Genomic DNA, 21,951 nt, shown 5'->3' with positions numbered 1-21,951 from the left:
GAATTTATCAGGAAAATCAAGATGCAGTAAATCTACTGAGCCAACAAATCAAATTGTTAGACTGAAGCTGAGATGGCCTTAACACACTGTCAACTCTTTCATGACTCACTGATGAAAAGAGCAAAGCTGTCTGCTTACTGAATAACTCAGTAGTGTCTGGCACTGAAGGAGAAAATTCCAAAGGAGAAAGGAGCAGTGATCACCTCTCCCAATTATACAAACCTTCAGAAACAATAATTAAAATATATAGTTGTAAATCTATGTTGTTTATTACACCTCCTATTATTAGAGTAATGAATAAAGGCTGACAGCAGAAGCAACCACGCTGTTTCTCAACTATAAATCCTAAATATACTTGTTAGTCTTAGAAAGGCTAAAGTCATCAAGAGGACGCACAGATGTTAAAAAGTGCAAAAAGAGCTGTACATTGCTTGAATAAATGTGCCATTTGCTAAGCTTTTTATACTCTGAGGCATGGACATCAATTCAAAGAACACAACTCACAAAATATTCAATGAGCAGCATATAAAACAAGTTTTATCAATTTTAAGCTCTCCAGTGTTTATTAACAGACTATTATTAGCTAATTAAAAAATGGAAACCCTTCATTTCATAGAAATTTTAGTTTTAATTTGAAAATATGAATACTGGTAGACGAGTCACATAGTAAAAATGCATATCATTAAGATTACCCCTAGACAAGTTCTTGATTTAAGTAAAAGATGTCTGTCCAACAATGTAGCGAAGACCTGAATTGTCTTTTGAGTCACTGGCTAATTTCTATTGATTTCCATGGGAGCAGGCTTGGTTACAAAAGCATCTGCTGAAGACAAAGTGTGGATGATCAAATATCTTTTGTACAAGGACAGTTCCAAATTTACATTTCTGAAGGTGAAGAGATCATGTACGCTTCCTTTATCCATACATACTGAAGTTGAACAGTATAGAAATGATTGTGAATGCTGGTTCATCATTGAAATCTTCCTGACATATAGTAAGAGAAGATTTAAATGGCTTTTTTGTTCTTTTATTTCAGATAATATGTTTGAATGCATCAAAACCGTCAGGATTTTCTCTTCTCTCACTAGTCCTTAACAATGAGGGCACTGACTACAGTAACAGAGTTAAATGGCACTTTTTGTTCCTAAGAACAACTGAAGTGTCACAGCCTGTACTTTGACTGAATCCAATGGTATAATTCTCATGAACACCATTATAACTGATTTTATGAATAAGGAACATAAGATTTAGCTGTAATTCTTAAAAAAAGAAACACTTGTCACAGTACTTCAACAGAATATTTTCACAGCAAGATTTCACTTTATATTCACTTTTCGTTTTCACCTGTATTTCCCTTTCTGTCTTTCTTCTGTGCAGAAATTTTATAAAACATTGTGAAACAAAAAATTGAATTTATCTAAGTGGTGTGTTTCCCCAGTTAGCCACTTCTACCAGCACTTTGCAGGCAGCACATCCCTTATTCATGAGCCATGTGTTAAAGAAAGGAATGTCAATTAATAACTTTCTGCACAGCCCATTAATTCAATAGAACCTATAAATGTTGATAGTCAGACAAAAAGTTTGATTAATTCTTATAATTCCATTTAGTATGTATTTTAAGAATGGATTTCTACAGAAAACATTTTTAAAGATTATTTTATTGAAAATATTCTACAACAGGACTTGAAAATTATGTAACTGGAGGTAGGATCTCAGTGGAGATTTAAAATAATTCAGGTTGTCAGTGGGGATAACTTAATAAAAATCTGGTTTGTTATGATTTAGCAACAACATAATAAAGTGTAAAAGGTATCACAATTACTCATTCAGATCTAGTTTCTTGAAATATAGCAGCCTCATATGTTGCTAATTTACTTTTCTTTGGCGAACTGCACCTAAGATTTTGGAAGAGCAAATCTAGGAACATTCATGTCTTTATGCATTAGTGTTTTACAGTTCTGTTGAATGAAATAGAAGTGTATGATATGGTAAGTAATGTTGTGTTTCTCCATAAAAAAGCTGCCAAAACAAATCCAAATACATGCAAGAGAAGATTACAGTTCACAGTAAGCACTTAGTTTCTTTATCAGTTTGTCATCAGAAGTTAATGTCAACTTAATTCACTGCTTTTTAGTCATTTAAGGTTTGAGACCAGCTTGTATTTTTGTATTTTGATTCTCCATCTCAGAAAAGGAAAGATAGATCACTTTACACCATGTAAAACTGCTATATTATTATCTTGTGTCCCAGAGGCCACATAAACCTGTTAGTCTGGGATTACCCCAAATTAATTCTATGCTCCGCAGCATCACCAGTTGACTGTGGTGCAGTGCTGCCTTGATATGGTTCTACTCCTGTATAGCCCAGGGGAGGAGCGCATGCATGCTCTGAGCATTTTCTGAGTTTTTAAGACAGGATAAACAAGGAAGAAGTAAAAACTTTTTATTACTCCTGTTCTCCCACCCACTCCTTGTGTTAAGGCTTCAAGCGCTTTGGGCTGAGGTTTTGATTACTCTCTAAGGGTAGCAGTGAACAGCTCACATAGTGCTTGAGGGTCAAGCATTGCTCCTGCATATCTCTTCCATGTAATTGGTGCCTGGGACATGCTACCACCAAAGGCAGGATAATTCCCTTTGTGGAAGTCAGCCCGATTTCTACCTGTTATGTCCACTCCTCACAGAGAGTAACCTTATTAATGGAATGGTGTGGCCTTTTCTACAGGAAAACTGTTCTTTTCTACAGGAAACTGGTGCAGGATTTGCTTTCTCTTCTAGAAGTGACACTGTGCTTTGCAGTATGGTGGGGCATGCTGTTCCAGTTTGTTCTGAGCATTTTTTATTGAACTGGAGTGCTTCCCTTGAACAGTGAAATCACAGGCTTGCCATTGAACATTGCAATACATCTTATCATTCCCAGGTTGCCTAGAGAACATTATTAAAAAGAAAAAAAAAAAAAAAAAAAACCAACAAAACAGTTTCTGTTCAGACAGGTGAGTATTTTTATGTGTGATAAATCATAAACATCCCCCTTTGCTGGTAGAAGAGCACATACACTACGTGCATTATCACTACATTTGCATTCTGACAACCCTCCTAACAACAAAATGCTCTTCAAAGTGCTTTTCAAAAACTGACCTTCACTCTTGAAACATCTCCTCAGGGCAACTATCTTTTTGTACTATAAATGTAATTTTTATCTTTATTTTCCATGGACTTTTCACCTGTTCTTTTTGGGTTTTGTCTTCAGTTGAGGGATAATGGCGTGTTGGAGAGAAGTACTATTTTCCAGTTGAAGTAAAAGTGTGTAACATATATTTTGGAATAATTTAAATAAGATTTCATATAGAGAAGAAATCTGAATTTTGTTTTGTAGATGCTGAACAGGTCTGTGCCCATTACGAAGTTTTGAACTTACAAAGTTCTAATGCTGATATACGCAGTCAATAGACACCGTTTGTGTGGCTTTCGAAAACAAAACAGTGAGGTGCTGAGCAGCGTGAATTCCAGTGCTCTGCTTTCCCAAAAACTTAAGCAAATTATTCTAGACAGGCAGTTTTATGTAACAATGAAAACCTGAAATCCCTAATGTTTGTTATGAAAGCTAGCTACAGACTTACTAGTATTTTAAAATTTTTTCTTTTTTTTTTTTTTTTGTGTCTAATCAATGTATCTTCTGTTGAAAGTGACCTTAGAAGTGTTTACACTCAGTTTCTGAAAAAATGTGTATTTGTTTGTTGGCTTAAAATGCCAGGGGTTTTTACCTCTACAATTTGTTGGTAAGTTGCCCTAAAAAGCAGACAGGTAATAAATGACTTCCCATACCAAACAAGGATACTTCAGTAAACCCTATCAGAAGAATACTACAACGTATTTTTGAACTGAATGTCACCTTTCCTTGTCAAAAGAATATTTTTCACTGAGTGTCTGTTTCCTACTTAGAGGAACAGGAAAACATTGCAACAGACTGATTAACTTTTCACTTGGTTTATGTGAATTCTGATCCTAGGTATAAAATACATTATCTACTTATATTTAATTTAAACCCTATTTGAAGAGCTAAAATGCAGATTCCTACCTGATTCTGTCTCATTGTTTGCTGTGATTCCTCCCTGATGTGAATTGTACTAGCAGACCCTATTTATCTCTCGTACTTGTTGTCTTGAAGGATACAATAATTTCTTCAGGGAATAACTGTTGGCCTGCAGATGGTTCACAAATGGTATGTAATGATTATTTCCACTGCTTTGTTTTCTGACTGGATAATTTTTGCAATAAAGCAAGATATGTTTGTGCAGACATTGGTTCATCTGCTTAGGCTCACTGCTTTAGTCAAGTCTAGGTCATTGCACTGTACTACAGAGGAACTGCATTGTAGTACAGATAAGTGGGAGATATCTTAGAGGGTCATAAGCTAGAACTGCAACAGTGGCAAACTGAATTGGGGATTAATGATGGTATATGAATTATGAACTATATTTCCTGCAACTATAAGAGCATCTGATCAAAATTAGCAGTTGTAACTACTCACTTAATGAACAGCATTTACAAAAGCAGTTATGGAACATGTACACCAAATAGGCACAAAAAAAAGCCAAAGAAATATGTTTTTAAAATAAATTAGGTAGTTAAAGAAAGTAAACATTTCGGAAACATATTTGCCCCAGACTTTCCTTCAAGATTAATATGGTATGTGTAATATACACATGTAATATTTATGTTTGTATCGTGATCAAATTAAGTATGCCGTGAACCAATACCAGAGAGCCTAGGAAGGAAATTCAGACATTTGATGCCAGAAAGAACATTGCATGAACATTGAAACTGAACATCGAAAGAAAGTGCACAAAATACAGCCAAATATGTAGTGAATCGGACATACCACAGGATGTTTTGGAAACCCAGCAACAGCAACAATGGAAACTTTTTAGACTTTGTATAGCTAAAACACAAAACAAAAGCAAGACTGATTGAATTAATTAATGAAAAAAAATATGTTGACCATTTGCAACATAGCAAATGTAAACCAAAATAATTGAGCAGAATATAAATTAGAATTGTTTCCAGTTAGTGTATCTATTTTTACACATTGTATGCTCAACAGACATGAAGTTTTATAAATAATTATCTCTAATGGGAATACTCAAAGCCAACTTGGTGAGCATTAAAGATGTGAGGTTACATGTTTGACTCAAATACGTTTGAATATAACTATTTGATTTACAAAAAATTATCATGTGTGCACTGTCATGGTGTATAAATACACACCTTGCAGCATTGTGCTTTGAATGGCACAGAGTGATGAATTTCTGTAATTGATTTTACTGTGTCTACATCTGTGTTTCACAGTTTTTACAAATATGTCAGGATCTGATGAAAGTTGCAAATTAGACAAAGCCATAATTATGTTTCCATTAAGTTTTATCTTGTTTCTATTTTCATTTTCAGTTTCATTTCTTCAGTTCTGGGCAAGAAAGTCACCTTACCTTTTTGTATTTTAGTAAATATTCTCACTGCTCTGTATTGAATATGAGATGAGGTAATACTGCCATGCAAGGAACATCATCCCAATTTCAATCTGGTATGTCAGATTAATACAAAACTAAACATTACATAGTAACCCCAGGAGCTTTTTTCTTCCCATTTCCCGTTCCCCATTCCCTTATGCAAGCCTGTTTTAACGCTGTATTGCTCAGGGAAGAAGCAGTGTCGAAAATCCTTGTTGGCTTTTCTTAGAATGTATTTTCTGCCTGCTTCTTTTCCTAATCACTCCTGTGATAAATCCACTGTCTGAGCATGCTTTTTTGTATTTATTGTGCATGAGTGAGTCCTTTTGTATTGCTCTCCTGCACTAACAGTGTGAAATAATTAAGGAGGAGCAGTTTCTGCTCAGATCTGAGCAAAGACTGCTTTATGCTATCTATCAGGCATTCAGAAGTCAGTATTATTAATGGTGAGAACAAGAAGTATTATTTATTTATTTGTTTACTTTAATGCATTTCCTGCTTTCTTAACTTCATGGTTCACCTCCATCACTGTTTGAGTGGGATAATACTTGTTAAATTGAAGAGATTCTCTTGTAGCCACTTGACTCCAAGCATTTCAGGGAAAACTGCCAAATGTGATTTCTTAGGGTTATACTTCAATGCCAAAAATACTGGCAAGAGGAAGAAAGAGTTGGAGTTCACAAGCAACTTCCATGTACCAGGAAAGTCACCTTTACATTCTGAAGGTTATATATGAAGTGTTGCATGCTATCAAGTTGTAGACAAGGATGTTTGTGGCAATATTTTATAACCACTTCTACTAAGGATGCATGAAGAATACAAGTTTTGACCAGTTAAAAAGATTTTTATCATTTTTTTGGGAAACAGAGATAATTGGTTACGTTCCTCAGTTCATGTCCTTCCTCCAGTTATGCAGCTACTGAAAGGAGATTTTTAATCCTTATGAAAGATGTTCATTCTGTGTTGTTCTTCTATAGTAGTAGAAGTTCTGTGCATGCTCTTCTTCAAGAATTTAGTAGAGTTTTCTGGAAATATTTTTAGATTTTCCTTTATTAGTATGACAGTTAGTCACCAGCCAAATAATCAGCATTTCTACCTATATTCCTACCAGTCCAGGATTTCTTGTATAGCTTATGAAAAAGGAAAAAGTGAATTGATGAGGACAGTTCTTCTCTGTGTGACCTATATAATCAAAACATCCTCTACTCAGTGAAAAAATAAGGAATTTTCTTGATCTTTGTACCATTTTTATGGCATATAGCAAGGACACCAGTACATTTTTTATTACAAACAAATATCAACAACCCAGACTAGTTCTCATACATTTTTTTTCCCAGGAAGTTAAGTTACAGATTTTTTTATTAATACAAATATTCCTTTTATTGTAGCAATAAGCAGAAAAAAAAGTAAAAAATCAACCAATTTGCACAATATCTTTTTCACCATATAAACTAAATTTTAAGTTTCAGTATCAAGACTTCAAGGCATGAACTTTTAAAGCCATCACCTCACATTAACTAAGGAATGTTATAGTTATCTTAAAAGTAAAATCCTTGCATTTGCCAAGAAAATAAGCTTAAACCTCGTCTGCTAGGTTTCCTTTCTTTCAGATTTCACTTTTGTGTCTATGTACACATAAACGTGTCCTATGCTTATATATTTTTTAAGTCCTACCTGGACTTTAAAAGTCGTACTGGAAAAGAAAACTGTGAATGCAAAGTGTTGAACTATAGGTTACTCTTTGTCGACTGGAATTTGTTCATTTATGGTTTCAGGTTCCATAAGCCCCTCTGTTAACCTTTGACTTACTCCAGTTCAAAGCGCTGCCTACACTGTAGATTCCTGAAAATGGAAGCGCTTGACAGAGGCTTATTGTACAAACTCCGTATGGATTGTTTTCCCTTCAAGAAAACTTAGGTTATGTTATACCACAGTAATTGCAGAAAGATGACGATGTCACCTTGCCAGGCTTCTGGCAATTTTCCAGTCTTCTAAGCTTGCAGACTTCAGAAATCCATTTAGGTCCCCACAGAATATAAATTTTGGTATTTGCACATGGATTTAGCTCACAACTGAATGTTTCCTCTCCAAAATCCACATATTTTTTTTCCTCCAAACACAGGCAGAATACCTGTGAAGGTTCAGAGAAAATCTGCAGAGCTCTCCTCTGAGAGTAAGGAAGAGAGGTGCTACAGGGCCATGTAACAAGGGATGGAAAGAATGATTTTTATACCAATGTGTGCAGTAAATCACTGACTGTCACAGATAATCAGTTTTTCTCTGCTACCACCCCAGGCCTGCTATGTCTCTATATGTGACTGGCCCCAAAGGCACAGGGTTCCACACCTCCCATCCCATCTTTTGTGAGGTTGTCTTCCAGCCCTGTTCACAGTAACTCGCAGCATACAGCCTTTCAGTGCACACAGTAATGAGCACAAAGCTGGCAGCAAGAGGAGCATTAATATGGGATGAATGCTGTCTTCAGCCTTCCCAGTTTAGCATTGTGTCTGTATCCTGCTTGCCACTTCACTTCCACTCATCTGCATCCTCATCTCTCACTGAATCCATTGCTTATGCATCTGAGGGCACTCAGGCTTCACTGCATTAGGATGTTTTTATGTAAAAATGATGAGACAGAAGGTGTTCGGTCGGCACAGAGCCAACTCAACTCTGGGGAAGCTTGATATACAATCTAACTCATAGGTGACCTCTACTCACTAGAATCAAAAGGGCTACATGATCCTTAGAGAGCCCTTCCAGACCCGTATCTTTATGTCTTTATCCCAGTGTATCTTCTTCCAAATGTTTTACTTTCCTTATCAAAGCTAGAAACAGCAATTTACACAATGTCAGGCTTCAAATCTTCCCAGTGCTCTAGTCAACCACTGAAGCCTTTTATGAATTATGAAATAAGGTTAGTACTGGCAGTCATAGTGACATAAAGAGTATGTTCATAAGTGCTTCTTCCTAGATTTGACCCTAAGAATATTACATTTCCACACCTATTTTGCGAATGAGAGAATGAAGACAAATGTAATAAACTGTGTTCTGTAGAAGAGACAAAGTGGAAATAGATGCTCTCCTACATGTCATCTTGCTCACTTTTAGGACAATTACATTCACGTTTTTATGATGGGGCTTCTGAAGTAAAATATTCTTTGGTTAACCTGCAACTTTCTCCCTGTCTAAAACAGTGACTTCATAGCTAAAACTACAATATAAGTTAAAGGCATATCTCACAGGAATAAAAAAATCAGTAGTATGTAGGGAGCACTTTAATACTTGAACTTGAAAATCAATTTAAACATACACTGACATTCATCAAATATATATTTAGATTTGCATTCAGACCCAAAGCAATATATTGTGATGATGCAATTCTGGACTCTGAAATATGTAGGCAGGGAAAAAATTTACAGAATAATGACAAACTTATTAGAAAATGAAAAAAAAAATTAAATTTTTTCTTAAATATCAAGAAGTCCTTTATCATTGAGTATCAAGAAAAATACACTGTTACATATCTTCAGCTTTGACTGAGGTTCCTTTGTATAAGTTCCTAAACTAGTGAGGAGCTACAGATATCCCAAACCTTTGCAAAAGCTGCAGGGAATGCATTGTACTCTGCTGAGTCTCACTTTCTGCGTGTGCTGCCAGCTTACGACTCAGGCACTGAGGTCATGCTCTGACTGCACACTGGAGTCAGGTTTAGAGTCTATGGTGTCAGATCAAAAATCACACAGTGTAAAGGCAGCATTAACACCCCGTTGTGTGCTCCTAATTTTACGAAACAGTGTTTGTATGACTACACCTGATCTGGATCAAAAGTTTATTACTGGGTGATCTGGAAATGCATCGATCCAGTGTTAATGACTGGGAGATTACAACCTAAAGCAGACGTTTGTCAAGCAGTTTGATACTTATGTTTCCTAAAGGACGCAGGATGCCAGAAAGGAAACTAAAAAAAAAAAAAAAAAAAAATTTAAAACCTAGCTTGAAGAATAAATAGAATTACTTAAAAATACGTGAAATCTTAATCTCAAAGAAATGTGGAGTGCATCGACCAGAACTTGACTGTCCTCACAAATTCCAGGACAGACAGAAAAGGCACAATCAAACTCACAGAAGTGGAGGAATGCTCTGCTCCATGTTACATGAAATGGGAGTGAGGTGTTCTTAATCACAGAATGGAAAGAGAGGATACAAGACTTTCCACCTTACAGAAGGTTGAAACACCTCACATTTTGGAGGCTAAGTTTCTGTATAGCAATTCACTTTGGAGATCTGAAACAAGACACTAATTAATAGGGGATCCAGTTTCAAATCTTTAAACATTTACTTGGATTTTTACTTTGAAGAAGTGGAGGCAATTTTGACCCAGAAGATGCAAAAGATGAACTATTGCAATAAGGAAGAAATAAAGCACATGGAGATGAACATCAGCGTACATGAAACAGTTCCGTGCATTGCAATAAACAACACAATGCCTGGCCTTCAGAAGAGAATGCAGACACTGTAAGTAATTACACCACGTTTTAAGAGTTGACTGGTGCCAGGAGAGAATGAAGAAACAGGAACTTTCGGATGTCATTGCATCAGAAAATGAATTAACCACCAGTCCAAAACAAATGAAACATTTATTCATTTTGAGTTGGACACAGGTGCACAAGCCTGTGTGCAGCCAGAAGCCACAATATTATCACTGAAAGGAAAGCCAGAGTTCAGAGTTAAATAGGAGTGATCTTTACCTATTAAGGATGGAAGAAAATATGTGGGTAAAAATAACTTGGAAACTTCACAATTTCTGAAAACAAAACAAAAAAAGGTGTTCATTTTTGTAAATTATCTTTTTGAGAAGAATCTTTGTTAGAAAAAACAAAATACTGAGGAAGAATTTAAGGATGCTTTCCAGTAGATAAGATAACGTATTTCCCAAAGGAGTACCTGCCAGGTCTGACAGACCTGACAGTTCACACTTCCAGCAAAGTTCTGCTTACTGTTAGGGATCCACACAAGATCTCTTAGCTGGCAGAAATAAGCATGTGAGGAAGACCAGAAGCTTTGTGTTGTGCCAGTCATTACCAAAGATATAGATCTAAAACCTCACGATTTATTTTGAGCACAAGGAACAGAAGCAAGGGATGAACATGGTAGCCCACAGGCAGCCAGCCCCTTTCATGGTAGTGTCAGTCTCCTATAATTGGCAGAGGCATGTGTAGATTGGAGGAGGAGTCCATGGGGATCAGAGGAGGAGCCTATGCCCACTCAGCCACAGCCAGGGGGTGCCCCTTTGCCCCCCCACCCAAGAGTCAGAGCTTAAAGCTGTGGTGTTCGAGGTGGCTCTGCAAGAGGCACATCTGAGGAATGAGTTAGAAAAACATAAAGACCCAGGCCTATGGTGTCATGAGCCTGAGGGCAAAATCTTCTGGATTGCCCATAGATACTTAAGATCGTTCATATGCATGAGAGCAGAAACTTATAATGGCCAACAGCTGTTGTCATGGGACATTTCCACGATATCTCAAACTACATTTTATTGTATTTATTTGTATCTGTTTATTGTCCATTCTAGTGAAAAGGAAGAGCTCAGGCCTGGGGAGAAGTTTTGCAGAGCTTCTAGCCATATGTCTACTTCCTTCTCTTAAAAAAATTGCCCTCCTCCATCCTTTTGTATTTGGAATGTTCCATGGCCCTGTCTCAGGGTCCTGATGGCACCACAGTCCGCAGGATCCTGATCCCCTTCCCAGCACTGCCCCCACCCTGCCCGTGGCCTGCGACGAAGCCTTGTGAGCTCCCTGAGCCATGAGCCTACGCCCCAGCAGCTCTGCAGGAGCATCGCTTCCCAGTTCCGCTCCCCAGCTCCCCACACACTCCCACCCACAGGCCCATGGCTCAGCCTCAGCCCCATCCCCAGGGAGGGCCCAGTGCCCCTGGATAGGCTGTCCCTGTCTGGGATGGCGGGATGGGGCCTGGTGCCAGGCCCTGCCCTGCTGCACTCAGGAGCCCCGGCCCCCACACTGCGCCCCGGCACTCCGAACAGCATCCAAAATCAGGACAACTGACACAACCCAGAACCTCTCCAGGGATGCTTCATTAGGAGTTTATCTTGAACCTGGGTCCTCTAGTTTCTGCCTATGAGTACAGACATTCTCTAGTCTAGTTGTGCTCTGCTGGTATCTTACAGATAGATGGGACAATATTTTGAAATTTTTTGCTGCATTTACATGATTTTCAGTTATTGGTTTTCAGTTTACATTCGGCTGGATAAAAAGAATGGTAAGGAATTAAAACTTCAAGAAGCACTTTTGTAACTAGAGCCATAATCTGTGGGCATGAGGACTTGGTTTATAGCTTGCTGCTGAGCTCGAAATGGTGCAGGAGTGAAAAGAGCTCTCTGACAGGCTTCTCCAGTGCAAAACCAGAAAACAACTTGCTGAATAAAGGATCTCATTGAGGAACTGAAATGCGTTTTAGCTGGTATCCGAGTGGCTGGACTTGAAGTTCCCTTTCCCCAGAGGCAATCCTGTTGGTATCTGAATTTTAGGGACTGAAATTTCAGGCACCCAGGAGATCTGGGTACTACTAAGTAAAGGGATGTAAAGGTACTACTAAAGTTAACGGATGGCAGAATCAAGCATCTGTAAACCATCTGTATCTCACCAGCGTGAGAAACTCCATAGACAGGATTTACTTTCCTGAGTCTCTTATTCTTTATTTATACTTACCCCCTTATTCATTGTGGAATTTCCAAAGAAAGGTCTACAGTTTTTCTTGCAGAAAATTAGCAAGGACTACTGCTGGCTTTTGAATGTGAGTAGTAGGTGTTATAATCACATGATAACTTAGGCTGGAAGGGACCTCTGCGGCTCAGCCCCCAAAGCAGGCCTAACTCCAAAGTCAGCCAAAAGCTAAGATGAAGAAGATGTAGCATTCTCCATTTATAATGTGAGTGGCCAGAGCACAGCAAGTGGTGGGGGTTCAGTCTAGCCTTCCTCACATCTCTGGAGCTGCAGAGATCACAACTGTAGCAAAAAGAGAAGGGAAAAGGGAGACAATTAAACACTTGTTTCTCCTGCCTGTATTCCGAAGGGTTTGCTTGCTTCACCTGTGTGCTATGTGGAGTGCAGGCATTTTAGATGTGCTCTGAGAATGCCTCCCAGACCAGTGCAACAGCCTTCGGCAGGGGCTCCCAATTCCATCCCTCTAATCCTAAATTAGACCCAGCACCAGGTGCAGACAGCCCTGCTCAGCCCTGCCAACAAGAAATACATGTGCACATGCCAAGAATAGGAGCTACAGATACCAATGGAAAGTCTGTGATGAAAATAAGAGTTTAAGCAAATCCACGGTCTGTTAGCAGCTGCACAGAGATTCACAGGATTATGTTTTGGTACATTGGCACTTACATGTGACCTAAATTTCACCTGCAATGGTGTCCTTTTCTGGTGCCTGCAGTGCCACATTGTTACTGATTGTAAGGGCACAGCCCTGTGTTTATGCAGGTTTGTCTCTGCAGGTCATTAGCAGCGCTTGATCATTGCACTTTCCCTTCCAAATTCTATTTTCAAACTATAATTTAGAGAAAAACTTTCTGACCTGGTACATGTGGAATCACTTACGTGAATGACTACAAAAAAAGACTGCTTTTTCTTATAATTGTCAAATTGCTTGAGATGATGTTCTTAGTTTCTCTTAATTATTTTATCATTGCAAAAAAAAAAGTCAGTTTTTATTGGAAAACCACTAGTTAAAGTCTTTTAAATTGCTTCTGCAAAGGAATTGTCTACTGCTTTCTATACCTCTAGTACCTGATTTGTGTGCCCAGAACACACGCTTCGTTAGCCCCTTTCACAAGCTAAGCGTCTGCTGCTCCAAATGTAATGCAAATCACTTTTTAATGGTCACATTGACTAGATAGGAAATGCTTTTGTTGGAGCTATGACTTGTAGTTAATTAAGCCAATTAGCATGTGATATAAGCACTTCTGGAAAGACAAAGTCCAAGAATAGCTTTCAAAAGATGGTGGAAGACTTTCATGCAGATAGAAATGTTACAGAAGGGAAAGGGAAAGAAGCAAGAGGAAGTTTAAAAATAAATTCTAAATGTATTCACTCCTTTTTTCTAGTTTACCGCATTCTCAGCTAATCTTCTATGAGAAACGTTTGTGGGACTGAGAATCTACTTACTATGTCTGTGTAAGGAGATAAAAACAGACTTTTTACTCAGCAGAGATGATGGGCAATAACATTTCTGCTGAGATCCTGCTTATATCATGAAATTATCTGATTTATCAATTGCACTTTTGACTTTCTTCCAAAAGAAGACTTTTCGGCTTAACACCAGAAGAGAGTCTCAGAGTCTGGCTGTGAGGGTAAGGACTGTCCTTTCTTCAAAGTAATACCCAAAAAGACTCCTGAGCCTTTAAATTGAAATGTATCACATTCCTCCTAGAACTGTTTCTCAAAGTAATGGGTAACACTGAGACATTTTATAATTTAACCACCCTAGAAATATGCAGTCTACATGAAATCTTAGGAATAAGTTGCATTCAGAAATTGTCTTTCAGAAATTCTACTAAATTGGGTCCAGGTATGGTTTGAAACATGCAATGACTAAGAAGCGTTAAGTTAGGATACACTCCTTTCAGTGTGCATAATACATGGGTTTCATTTGCTGGGAATTTTCCATGCTTTTGCTCAATGTAAAATAACAAATATTTTGCAATCTTTCCTAATACAGTTTCAACCTTGCTATTTTTTTGTCAGTTGCTTCTTCTTTTATATCCTGGAATGAAACATTATTCTCAAACAAAGAAAAATCTGATTCTGTCAGATAAAGCAGAAGTTGATTAGGATGCTAAACTACTTAATTGCTATTGGTAGTTAATTTTTATTCTTTTCTAATTAAATTAATAAGAGAAAAAGTGTCAAATCAGCTGGGAGGATTTTGAACAAAGGAACTGAGCTTTTATGCCTACATTGCATTCTTATGCTTGCATTGGAAATTTGCTAACTTCTGCTGCAAAATGTCAGACTAGAAAATTGCTGCCTATACTGTATTCCCCCCATGCAATTTTGTTGCATTCTTCCTCTTTTTTTCCCCCTCTTTTACTTCTTCCTACCCTGAATATACACATTACTGTTTAGCTTAATTAATCATAAGCTTGTAATTGGCTTTTTGAGACTGGACTTGATACTCCCCGACTGGTGTAGAATTTCATACAAATACAAAAGACTAATTATATGACACGTGTCTTTTGCAAGAGGAAAGCTTGGACAATTCTAGTTGTTCAGTCTTCATCTAAAAAAGAAATAGACTCTGCTCTAGTTCTTTCATATACATAAAGGTGCCTTGCAAAGAGATTTTTTGTCTCACTTATCAACTTATCAACATAGCTGCTCCATAGTTTCTTTTGTATTTTTTTTTAAATGAGGATGTCAGAATGGCCATAATCTTTTGATCTGCAATTTTATAGTGCTCAGTAGCAATGGCTAGAAGAGTTTCTGTTCCTCACCCTTGATTTGGATTTAGGAATGGGGTGTTTTGATTTCTTTGACACTTAATAAAGAGAGTTTTTTTCAGGAACATGTCCTAATCAAAGTTATAGTGAAGATGCAAGTCCTCTTGAAAACTCCTATATGGTTTTTATAGAACAGTTAATTTTCTTTCCTCATAGAATAATCAATGATCTTATCATTCAGTTCTGCAAAGAGCTAAATAGTCTTGACTTACATTGACTTGAATAAAATGGAGGGGACTCACTGCTCTACAGAATTGTGACCAATATTTGGTAAATCACTGTTGTCTCTCAAACCTTGCCTATACACACAGTTAAATTTCATTTAAATTTAACAGAAGTTAAATTTAGTAGCTGACAAAATTCCATTCATCAGTTATTTATAATTTATTTATAAAATTTATAATTTATTGATGTTCTAAGGTACTTTCTACTACCAAGCCATCTACCAGATAAAGTATTTTCATTTTTAGAAAGTCTACAAAATACTCAACTGAACCTCTGTTCTTCACTGAAGGATCACACAGTGCAAATGAGTTTGGGTGTTTTTTTTCATGGTGCAATGCTGCTTGCAAACCAGGATGCTAAGAAATACTGTACTTATAGTTGTTATGTTACCTATTGATAATGCTACTGTACAAGGAAAGATGTTTGAGAATGCACTACATGAAATGACATTAGGAAAAAGAATTGCTTAATTTTAATATCAGCTTCAATTAGAAACAGATTTACACGATTAGGGAGAAAGACAGTCTGGAAGACAATATTTCGACCTGCTGAGTGGGAAATTAAAATCAGCACAATGTAAACATCACCAGGAAATAGCTCATCATATTCAAAACTAGTAACTTTTTGTAATAACACTATTGCATATCCACACTTGAATTTTTGTGCCAGCTATTCCCATAGTGCAGCAGCTGCACATCCAGATGAGACATGCCCTAGGATTTGTGTTGGGTAGGAGTAAGGAGTAGATGTGGGCCATCCCTATGAAGTCACTGCTGCTGGTTTCCTCCCTGAGCCTCTCTGAGCCTGCATTGCTGCAAGAGGCTGAGCAAGAAGGGGCTCGTGGAGGTGACAAAGGTCATCAGCCAGCCAGAGGGGGTTCAGAGATTACATGAATCATGACATGTATTTACACCCAGGAACTGGGTGCGCTGACAGTTCAGCATACCCAGCACCTGCTGGTTTTGCAAAATGGATGACTCTTGCACAGCAGACCTTACGTAAACTACTGTGTGCTGTTAAATTGTTGGCTCTCCTTCCACATTGACTGGCTTTAGAGACTAAAGGTTGAATTAAACAAATGTTTTATTCCACTGTGACTTACACCACTATGATATCTTTACTTCCAGATGTCCGTGTTTTCTAAAGCTTCCTATTTGCCATTAATCTTTCTCTTACAGGCTTTCCAGAAGAGAAGGCTTGAGTCAATCTGAAATGTGGACATAATAGGATAACTGAAGCCATTTGACGGTTCATACCATGTAGTTTTAGCAAAGAATCTGTATTTTGTATGTAGCAACACTTAAGGACCAGGAATAGATATAATATTCCACTCAAGCCTACCTACCTTATCTGTACAGAGGCTGAGATGGACTGTTTTCATGCTGATTGAGAAGTCTGAATGTGATGATTATTCTGATTAAGATTTAGGAATATGACAGATGAAAATTTTAATGGCTTTTTTCAGCACATTGGCAAGAGCTCTCATCGCAGAAGAGAAATGCTTCAGATCCAATTAAAGATTAGTGCTTAATAAAGAATTCTCTTTCCAAAGGAACTGGATAGACTATTGAATTTGCTGACTGCAGAATCACATAGTGGACCACAATAACACACAGCAGTTTGGTTTAAAAATCAAACAAAACAATCACAGGAAGATTGCTTTTCATTTCATGGACATGCATTTGCAGTAAAACTTGAAATCTCTCATGGAAGCCTTTTGGTGCATCACAGACTATATTTTATTCTACACTGTCAAGTGATAAAAATGGTTTCACTATTCTGCAATCCTGTGCCTTCTGTAATCAGTTTTATAACTTTGTTCATTTCAGTTTCCATGAATCCTGAATGTGTGAGTTCTCTCACTTCTGTGTCAGGAAGGACTGCCAGCTGAGTGAGTGACGTGTAATTACCAACTCACTTCACGTTAGTGATTGAACTGCTAAAAGTCAACAGACAAATTAGAGCTTCTTTCAAAGTGCAGGATGACCTACATGTAAAGAATTCTATACAGGGAGGAACCTGAGACTCAGAAAAATTTGGAAGTAGTAAGTTGGAGGAAAATAAATATCAAAATTATTTATGCTCTTACGTGCAAACAGTGCAGAGGAACAAAGTGACCAGAAGGTAAGAAAGTGTATTGAAGATGTTCTGCTGTTCAGGACAGGTAGTTGTAGATAATTCATCAGCAGATGAGATGTTCCGATATGTGCATGCACACCCAAGTTTGGTAATATTATCTAGCTAAATTATATTATCTATTATTATTTTAAGAGGTTTAGCTGTGACAGGATGCCCAGAAAGATAGTGTTATCAGGTCACAGATGGTTGTTTTCTTAGTCTTTATTAGTGTTCATCACTGAGCACACCTCACACCCTGAAGTGTGATACCACCCTTCCTAGCTATTGTTAACTAATTGGTTTAGATTAGATTTCTACCTTGAGGAACTTTCCATTTAGGTAAGTTCTTAATTGAATGAAAATACCATTAAAACCTGTGGGACTAGGCACAAAAGGGTAGGCATTAATTTAAAATGGTCATTTATATTCACGATTTTGAGTTAATTTAAAAAGAACAAGCGCAAGGAGTGGGAATCTGAAATAACAGACTTCACGTAGTTGCAAGTGATTGTTAAAGGATAGGTGGCTGGGTAAATCAGTGTGACTTTCTCATGTGATAAACCATGTCACCTCATCTAATTTAAGTAGGATAACTGGAATAAAGAAATGCTATGGAGTAGGGGAATTTTAACTCAGAAGACCCATTTTTTATGTACTGACAAGCCCAGATGCAGTCTACTTTTGTTTTGTTTAAGAAGGTAGGCCGTGAAATGGTTTCACAAATTAAACTTAATTTTTGTTTTCTGGCAAGGTAGAAGGGTTTGGCTGTGGGTGAGAAACTCTCTGCTTCCATTTCTGCTCCTGCAGAGTCATATGATAGGCATTAGATTATTTTTAAAGCCAGACTTTGGAGTGTGAAATCATCTCTGGAGAAGATCACAAGGGAAACTTTCTCTTTTTGTATAAATGTACATATCCCAAGCAAAGGAGTGTAAATGTCTTGCTAACATTCTACCACTGGTATACAGATGTTACATATCATGTTTATGTTCATGAATATTCATTGCCTAAACAGTAGCAGGCATGAGAAGGTCTGAATGGGAAGCTTAATAGGAACAGCCTTTCTTTTTTTTTTTTTTAAGTGATTTCATTTTAGAAGTGACTTAAAATTTTCTTTAATAAAAATCTTTGGTTAGTATGAACACTTGTATTATGGGGTATTTTAATTTTGGATATTACTGAGATTTTTTCCTGATCTAAGGGCAGACTATTAATCTAAAGTAACTGCAGTATCTTAGAGCAGTGTTTTTGCACTAACTTCTACAATGTTTCATGGAAAGCCCAGAAGGACTTTGACTCATATTCTGAAAGGGAGAGGCAATAACAATCTGTCTTGGTTTAAGACAATTTAAAGAGGTGGACACTTTAAAATGAGTTACCTCCCCTTAGTTCCAGCCAATCCCCTTCTGCCAATAAGGAACAAATACCAGTAGATATAAGTGGAAAAAAACCCCCAGTTTAATAACAATCAAAACTACAACAGGTAAAAAATGACAATAAATAATCTCTAGAAACAAAATGGCTAAATCTCAGGAACTCCCCAAGCAGAGAGAGACACCCACATGGTTGGGGTGCTGCCCCTTTCAAGATGGTGGGTTCTGCTGCCGAGGGCATGCAGGGAGTCAAAGGGAAAATGGCGTCTGACCCTACCCACAGAGTGGCGGCCCTCACAGACGGCTGCATGGCTTCAAAGGCAAAGGGATAATAGCGCCCAGGATGGCGGCCTTTGCAGGCAATGTACCTTCTTTCCCCTGTACCTCTCACGATGTTGCATGCCCTGTGTGTGCCTAGAAAAGTGTGATGCAAAAACATCCCTTTTTTCACTAAAGCCTCGTTACACGTTCTTCAAAGGAAATGTTCCTTATCTCTTCCGTGCTGTGATCATTTTCTTTTTTAAGAAAGCAAAACCAAACCCAAACAAGCTTATGGATACACAAGGATACTCTGGGTGCAGTACACACCTTGAAACTTTCTATGCGCTCAGCCCCGGGTGTCTCAGTTGTGCCACAGCAGTTTGAGCAGGCAATGCTTAGCACATACAGGGCCAGGACTCCTGGGCCAGCCTTTATCATGGGCTGTGGTGCTGCATGGAATCACCTCTGGGATGCAGTTTTGCCCCAGGTACATTTACTAGCTCTTTAGAGCTGTTGCATATTTGAAATCTCCTTTGGCATCCTACAGTAATCTTTGGGTGCCCTTGGTGTAATTTTTGAGGATTATTTTATATTGGACGAAACAGGGTGGAGTTAAAGCACAGATGAAGGACTAACCTGCAATTAAGTTGTGGAATCATTCATGCACCTTAATCTCTTAACTATGCTGGAGTTTCAGGATTTAGAAACAAACTTGGTTTTTCCCACTTCTTTCCCTGGCTCCCTTGATTTTTGTTTTTATCACTTAAAAAGGGAATAGGAACAAGTAGAAGAATAAAGCTGGAAAATGGGAATGTGAAGGCAACATCAATTCTTTAAAATATTTTGACCTGAACAGAATTTTATTCAATTTCTTTTATTCCTGGGACTCTACCAACACCAAATGACATTGTTCAGGCCTTGCATGACATAAAATGTGCCTGGAAGAGATGCAACATGTCAGAAGATGTTTTTAATCTTGAATCTACCAAAGGGTCCTAGACAAATATCACAGTCCCAGCTACTGAATCTCACTCAGCAATGGGTGCTGCCACACCTTCTGGGAAAGGATATAAATAACCTTACTGACTGGACAAGGAAAAGGAAAGGTAGCCTGGAAAAGTCTTTTGTTCCAGAAAGAGAGTGAAATGGTAGCACTGTTTATATTGACTAAGGTACACCCATCTTTTAAATTATCTGTCATTTCAGATTTTAAAAGGAGTCTGAAAGTTGCAACAAAACATATGCAAGTGCAAGTCATGGATCTTGTATTAGTCCTTGGAGTCATAATTTTGTACTGATAGAGTTTTCTTTCTGCGATAATATTGTGAAGTGAGAGTGAGGGTTGTATGGAGAATCGATGGATTGCTGATAAGCTGATGATAGAATTTTGCACAGAGTAAATACTTTCTAGCATGCTTCTATACCTTATTGCATGCTGAATCTTGGAGTTTATAATTTAGAAAGCAATAATGAGGGTTTTTTTCACAAAAAGAAATTACAGAGAGCATGTTTTAATCAATATGCACAATTTTCATCTGAGTAAACAACAGATGTGGCCAAACACCTGGAGTTACACTGGACAGCATTTCAGCTGAAATGTTCCAACACTATTATAAATCTGTGAAAGAGGCACACCCTCTTTGATATACACTGTTTTTTCTAGACCCAAGTGGTTTATTTTGCAGCTGGTTATCTGAAACTTTCCCAGAGTAGTCCCAGCTAACACTGCAGAAAAAGTACTCTATGTTTTCTCCATGAAATACTTATATTTGTTGCAGTGCTGCTCTTTGTTAAACCTTCTATGACTATAGCAGTGCACAGGAAGCAAAGGTCACCACACATCAAGCTCCACCTGTCTCCAAACTTCAGCTGGGAAGTAGACTGGGCACCAATTCACATAACATTGGCTCGAATTGATCTGAAACTCTGAAAGAGTTGTAGTCAGCAAATGGCCACATATGGTGGGAGGAACATTGTAAATGCTGCAGCATTAATTGACTTCTGGGAAAAGAATACAAACATTAAAGTGTTTGTAATTAATAACCATTTCAATATCCTTGCCATGAATTGGAAACCTTTTTGCAAACTGTCCTGCTTAGCTAATCATTGTATACTAGTCCCTGTAATTTGTCCAGTGCCTCTGAGAGTAATTGCAAAATGTCTGATCCATGCCCTTTAAAACACATCAATAATAAAGTGAAATCCAAATGTGTTCATTTTAGCTCTGAAGTAAAGCTCAAGCTCCATGCTGAGCACAATTACAAATAATGTATGAACTACCATGATGCTAACTACAGATGTCCAGCTGGTGAAAAAGAGGGTAAACTATGTTTGCTAGCACATATGCTCATAAATTTTAAAACATATGACTTCTCTTACTGTATTTTGCCTTCCTAATAATGCACAACTTCTTGCTGATACCACAATGTACTCAGCTGCATTTGGGTATTTTCATGGATAGGCTGTAGAAGGAATCTTCGCAGACTAAGGACAACAATATCCATAGGACTTTAATATACCTACAAATTATATGTCAAACTCATTTTGTTTGAAAGGGGGAACTTGATAATTCAAATGCAATAGCCATGAAAATGTTGCTAACACAAAGTTGCCTAAGTGTTAAGTTTTCAGAAAATACTGAAGTGAAGGATTTTGTATGTAGGCTCTTTTAATTCTTTTATTGAAGAGGCTTCTCCATTTGTTTTTATACAAGCATGAAATGAAAGAAGAGTTTTAAACCAAAGTCAAGGTGTTGCTTCATCCCATAAAGATGACAAAATTGCAATTACAGCTGAAATTCTGTCCATAGGTTATACTGTGTTCTGAGACTGGTGCAGAAGTACAGCAATCAGGCTGCAGAAGAGGGTGAGACCAAGCATGTGTCAGTGAGGAGACTTGAGGGAGCAGTTGCAGAGACATAGATTAAATTTGGGGTGTGAAGTCACAGCTAA

The sequence above is a fragment of the Corvus moneduloides genome, chromosome 4 (assembly GCF_009650955.1).
Source record: "Corvus moneduloides isolate bCorMon1 chromosome 4, bCorMon1.pri, whole genome shotgun sequence".
In the NCBI taxonomy this organism is placed as follows: domain Eukaryota; kingdom Metazoa; phylum Chordata; class Aves; order Passeriformes; family Corvidae; genus Corvus; species Corvus moneduloides.
Note: the sequence above shows the minus strand (reverse complement) of the source record.